Genomic DNA, 6,000 nt, shown 5'->3' with positions numbered 1-6,000 from the left:
TTACATTTACGAAATCCACTCGATTTCAACTGTCAAATCCATAGGTTAGACGTCAAATGAAATCCAGATGAGATTTCATTTGACGTTTGAGCTATGGAATTGGCAGTTGAAATCGAGTGGATTTCGTAAATGTAAACTTAGCATGAGACTCTGTCTTTAATTCCATGTATTCAGTTTGGACGAGGTTTGTATAGGGAAGATTCCAGAGGTGATACTCTGTCCTGACCACCGGTCAAATCTAAGTTCAAAACTATGCGTAATTTGATATGGTTTCGTAACGTTGATGTATATTAAACTCTTGAAAATTACTTAAGTTTTATTATTTATAGTTAGCTTTATAATTTTTGGAGTTTTTCATTCAACATTTTATTAAATTATTAATTATAATATTCTTCGTTATCTTTTTTCGTCATCAGGGTTGAAAAAATAGTACTAACAGCGTTTTTTTTGTAAAAAGTTTTTGCCCACTCGTTCGTCGATTTCATGAACGATGACACAATTTAGTTTTCATAGCGGTTGACGTTTGTATTCGTGTGACAAACAAATGAAAGCTTTTTATTTTCGTAATATTTTTAATCAGACGAACGAATACGTCAAAAATAAACGAATGGAAAAGACCCATCGTTTTGAATGAAAATTAAATAATTTGAGTAATAAATGGCACAAAACACACGAAAACTGGAAGGGAATGCAATTTTATTTATTTCATATTATCACAATTATTTTTGACAAGTTTAATAATTTTTTTTTCTTATTTTTTTGTTTTTCATCTGTTTATCGGGGTTGCCATCAAGTAACACATTTTACGTGCAGATGCCTATGCAAAATTCACAAAATAAGTATCATGGAAACCCTGAAATATAAAAGCTTTTATGAAATAGACGAAAGCTTTCAGATAAAAACGAATGGTTCGTAAAATTTTACAAGAACCAAATTTTGAACTTATACGTTTTAGTACGAACGGTTCGTGTGACAGGCAAGCATTTTTACAAAAACACCCTGTAAATGTGAATTTTGGACGTTGTGCGTTACTCTGTGAATTTCGATAACTCTGTGTTATCGAAAGTTATCGACGTAGCTAACTTCACGCAGGTCAAAACATTTTGCGGTTGCATGATGAATGACAAAATAGAACGGCCACACTAGCAATCAGCTTTCGTTGCTAACTTCACGCAGGTTGATCATTTGGACAGATGAATCGGAAAACTGTAGAACCACCAAAGTCAGCTGAAATTGATCACAAAATAATCGATTATGCGATTTTCCCTCCAGTCAAAATTCGACTTTGATTTTTAGACTTTTCACTACAACAAGTCGATTAATGGAAAGTCGACTTACCTATCCCTAATTTGTTCCAATCGTCTTTGTTCTATAGGTCAACAGTGTCTCTTACGTGGGAAAGAGGTTTTTCGGGTTTTTCCCCATTAAACAGAAAAAGTTCGGACATCATCAAACTGTGTATAAGTGGAGCACACAAAAATATTTTTCTGTGGAGCCAAACTGTTTCTTTTGAAGAATTTTTTGCTGTGAAGAATTGATTTGGCTGTGGAGCTGATTGTAGCAGCAAGTGGTAAGTGGTGCATTAGCTTAAATCAATTAATATTTTTGCTTTGGAGACGTGGATTTGCACAGCATTTTTGCGGTTTTTTGGGGTAAAACAAATTTTTGACTGTGGCCACATATGACCGAAGAGTGTGAGGTTATGGACGTTTCCCCTGCTTGTATTTCGAAGTGAGTTACTCACTCTATCTACAAAAAGCAATCGCAATCGACTCTTACAGCGTGTTTTTGTAAAAATGCTTGCCTGTCACACGAACCGTTCATACTAAAACGTATACCTTCAAAATTTGGTTTTTGTAAAATTTTACGAACCATTCCTTTTTATCTAAAAGCTTTCGTCTATTTCATAAAAGCTTTTATATTTTAGGATTTCCATGATTGCTTGATGGCAACCCCGATAAACAGATGACAAACAAAAAATAAGAAAAAAATGTAAACAAATTTTCCAAAAATAATTGTGGTGATATGAAGAAACGGATGTACATATACGCGTGTGATTCTATGGAAATAAATAAAATTGCATTCTCCTCCAGTTTTCGTGTGTTTTGTGCCATTTATTACTCAAATTATTTAAATTTCATTCAAAACGATGGGTCTTTTCCATTCGTTTATTTTTGACGTATTCGTTCGTCTGATTTTGTTACGAAAACCAAACAAATTACGAAAATAAAAAGCTTTCATTTGTTTGTCACACGAATACAAAAGTCAACCGCTATGAAAACCAAATTCTGTCTTCGTTCATGAAATCGACGAACGAATGGGCAAAAACTTTTTACAAAAACACGCTGTTATTTTCTGGAAAATAACGACTCTTTAGCATTTTACAAAAAAAAAAAAAAATTAATTGCAGTGCAGTTTGATCGTTTTAATAACTACATAGTAGGTGTGTACGATAACTTTCCCAGCAATAATTACTCAGTCAGTTCCAGCAACCTCTCTCAGTGAATATTACTCTCTCAAGCAAGAAAAATTGCAGAAAGTTATCGAACAGCATTTTGCAAAACTTGCAAGAAAGTCAGCTGTTTCCAAAAATATATGAAATTTGTTTTTGTATCTTTTGATATTTTAAACCAAACGCAACAAAAACATAAATTTTAAAATTGTAGTTTACTTATTTAGTGCTTTAATCCTATCCACAACGATTTAGTGATGTGCAATTGTGAAATTTTCTTGGTCAAAAATTTTAACATTTCGAGTTGTTTACATTGAACAGGTGATTAAAAGTCAGCTGATCAGACTTGCAAATTTTTGCGGGACAAATTTTCCCAGCAAAAATTTGCAAGTTCTCAGCCACAAAACTCTCCAAAAATCTCTCCAAACTCGCTCTCTTTTGCTGGATAATTTTGTTATCGAACAGCATTCAGTAAAAATTTGTACGAATTTGTACAAATTATTGGGTTATCGTACACACCTAGTGTCAGCGAAAAATATGGAAATGCGATTGTTGATTGTTTACACAGACAATCTATACGGCGAACGACTGTCGCTTTAACATTCCCCCTTGATTAAAATAAAACGCATTTCTGTCTGTCTAATATAGCGAAAAACAAAAGTCTCAAATGAAATTTCAAACTTTTGTTTTCGTTCCCACATTCACAGTCATTTAATGCAGCGTAAACAAAAGGCCTTCGCTACATTAAATGACAAACTATTAAAAATATAATTTTTAGGGCCTGTTCATGTATGTATGTCGATATGAAAATGAATGGGCAAGAAAAACTATCAAATTTGAGTGTTTTTTTCAAATTTGGCTTTTGTTTTGAAGCAAAAGTAAAGGCAATAATATTTCCAAAACTAAAGTTTGGGTGTGTTTCATGCGCACACATTTTCGTTTCGAAATACATAAACCGGGGGTTAAAATTAGTCTTAAGACCACTGCCAATAAATTAACCATTAAAAACTTTTAAAACGGAGTTTGTTATCTTTGCAATTAACTCGTGTGCAGACACTTTCTATCGCCTATGCAGACACTACTGATTGTTTACATTCATTAGGTCAGTACGATAACCCAAAAATTTTTAAAAATTCGTACAAATTTTTACTGAGTGCTGTTCGATAACAAAATTATCCAGCAAAAGAGAGCGAGTTTGGAGAGATTTTTGGAGGGTTTGGTGACAGAAATTTTTGCTGGGAAAATTTGTCCCGCAAAAATTTGCAAGTCTGATCAGCTGACTTTTAATCACCAGTTCAATGTAAACAATTCGAAATGTTAACATTTTTGACCAAGAAAATTTCACAATTGCACATTTTTTTTATATTCTAAAGCGTTGTGGATAGGATTAACTCCAGCTGGTAAGAAATGTATCAAACTATCAGTGATCCCGTACTTTTGTGCATGCGGCGGTGTCATAATAAAGGTCAGGACTACACACAAACATACTCACATGTCGCTGTGCTCACAGGGTAGAAAATACCACTTGAATGATAAGCAAACAGCGTACTGCAGCGTTCCAATATTCTCTGTTTATTATTAGAAAAGATAAGAGTGATTGTAGTTGCATTAGGTTAAGTTACATTTTCATAAGTAGTTTATAAGTAGTATTTTATTCCCAGGGCTTCGGAGTCGGAGTCTAGCAAATTTTGCTGGAGTCGGAGTCTGGAGTCGTGAAAAAAGCTCGACTCCGACTCCGGGCAAAATGCTTTTTTTTTCTACATTTGTCAAAAGATTTTTATTTTTTTATGATAGAGAGATGAACTTTAATAAAATTTTGATAAATCGTTTATTCATTTTATAGTAATGCCAAGTTTATACTTGTGCTCCAAAATCCACTGGATTTCACGAAATCCTGAAATACACCCTGGTGTTTACACTTATTTTTTGTTGATTTCAGAGATATCACAATGATCAAGGTAGATGCTTATGCGCAGCTGATCGAACATGAATTTTCAAAACAAGTTGTTGTAAATTGAATTAGTCATCAAAATATACGACAATATAGAACTTTACAACTTTTTTTTTCGAAAATTATCGTAATTATTGTGTATATATATCGTTTTAATTATGTATAGTACTAACAAATGAAAAAAAAAAATAAAAAATGATTTTATCGTTGAGACATCATAATAATAATGGCTATATTACACCATATGCTTTTTCACATGTATGTTGTCACTCTGGGTATACTAATATACAGACCAGCTGATGTCATACATGTGAAAAAGCATATGGTGTAATATAGCCATAAATTTTGATAGATAAAAGCTGTGTTCGGAACCTGCAAAATAGTACTACTTGCAGTAGTTTTCCCGTTTAGTGCTAAAAATACGTTCCCGTACTCCGAAATCTAGCAAGACACTTCTCTTTTAACAAAAATAGCGCCGAATAACACCCTCTTCTCTTGTTTTCTGCAATACAGTACAGGCCTAGTAGAAACTATGTTCTTTGGCATCTAAATACGATAGCTGATACGTTGATTTTGACATTTCTGCTGGATTTTTTTGCAATTTCCGTCACTTTCCGTTCCCGTATTTTTTTAAGAAATTTGTATGGGGAGCCAATTTTTGACAATTCGCTCTTTTTTCTAACATTACCATTTAAAAAGTACGTGAACACAATGAAAAATAGAATTGTAACAAAATATTTTAATATTTTTTTTTTTACAAATTGTTTACAAATTTTGATACTAAAATTTGTTGTTGTAGCAATAGACCATCTACCTTGTTTATTGTGATACGTGAAAAGTGTTGCAACGTTTGGTACTTTTTTAGGCAAAATCAGGGTTGCATATCATGTGTACTGTGATTTCGATGTTGATTTCGCTGAAATCACGAAATGAGATGATTTCATTTTTGTATGCGAAATCATGTTAAATTTTGCTTGATTCCGCGCGAAATCACGAAACGCCTTCGAAATCACGAAACAGCGCCGAATGTAAACCAAACATAAATCTATGAGTAAAATTGTAAGCAAAGGATTTATTATATTCAGTAATGTTCCATGACAATAGAATTATAATTGCATCTTTAAATATGAATCGATTTCTTAATATACTTTCACATTTATGACAAAACTTATATACACTCTGGAATACTAGTTTTAGATCCCACATATTACTTCACAATATATTGTGGAAAAAGTATTATAAGTTTATTTTGTCCACAATTAAGGGGTTAAGGTCACTTATTGTGCACGAAAAATGAAAATTTTCATGAATTTTTACAAGAAATCTATCAATTTTTTTCCAAAAGGTTTTGTTTTCATCTGATTGATAACACCTTGAGCTACTTTCGGAATTTTATTTTGTTGAAAAATATTGCACAGTTGTCTGACAAATGGCCGCCTACGAAACACTGTTTTTACTAAAGCAGTTTACGGTGACCACTGTAGCTCGAAAACGAATAAACCGATCAGCACATGTTTTTGTGGGATCATTAAGAACATAATAATCTTGTACTTAAGCGAAACGGATTAAAAAAATATCCATAAAAAAAATCTGAACT

At 32.7% G+C, this 6,000-nt stretch overlaps 1 protein-coding gene across 4 annotated transcripts in view; it reads left to right on the top strand.

Moving 5' to 3' along the window:
* The first annotated feature begins 1,345 nt into the window (after positions 1-1,345).
* The window catches only part of LOC141405694 (SET and MYND domain-containing protein 4-like), a 32,965-nt gene continuing 28,310 nt past the window's right edge, over positions 1,346-6,000 (top strand). The window contains exon 1 of one of the 4 annotated variants that reach the window (XM_073990314.1): positions 1,346-1,570. The gene's annotated coding sequence lies outside the window, so the exon portion shown is untranslated. The remainder of the gene's footprint in view (positions 1,571-6,000) is intronic. The other 3 variants (XM_073990313.1, XM_073990318.1, XM_073990316.1) reach the window with 3 other exon arrangements.

This window comes from Musca autumnalis, unplaced genomic scaffold, assembly GCF_047663935.1.
Source record: "Musca autumnalis isolate F117 unplaced genomic scaffold, ASM4766393v1 scaffold_5, whole genome shotgun sequence".
Taxonomy (NCBI): Eukaryota; Metazoa; Arthropoda; class Insecta; order Diptera; family Muscidae; genus Musca; species Musca autumnalis.
Note: the sequence above shows the minus strand (reverse complement) of the source record. Positions and strands in the feature narration are given on the sequence as shown.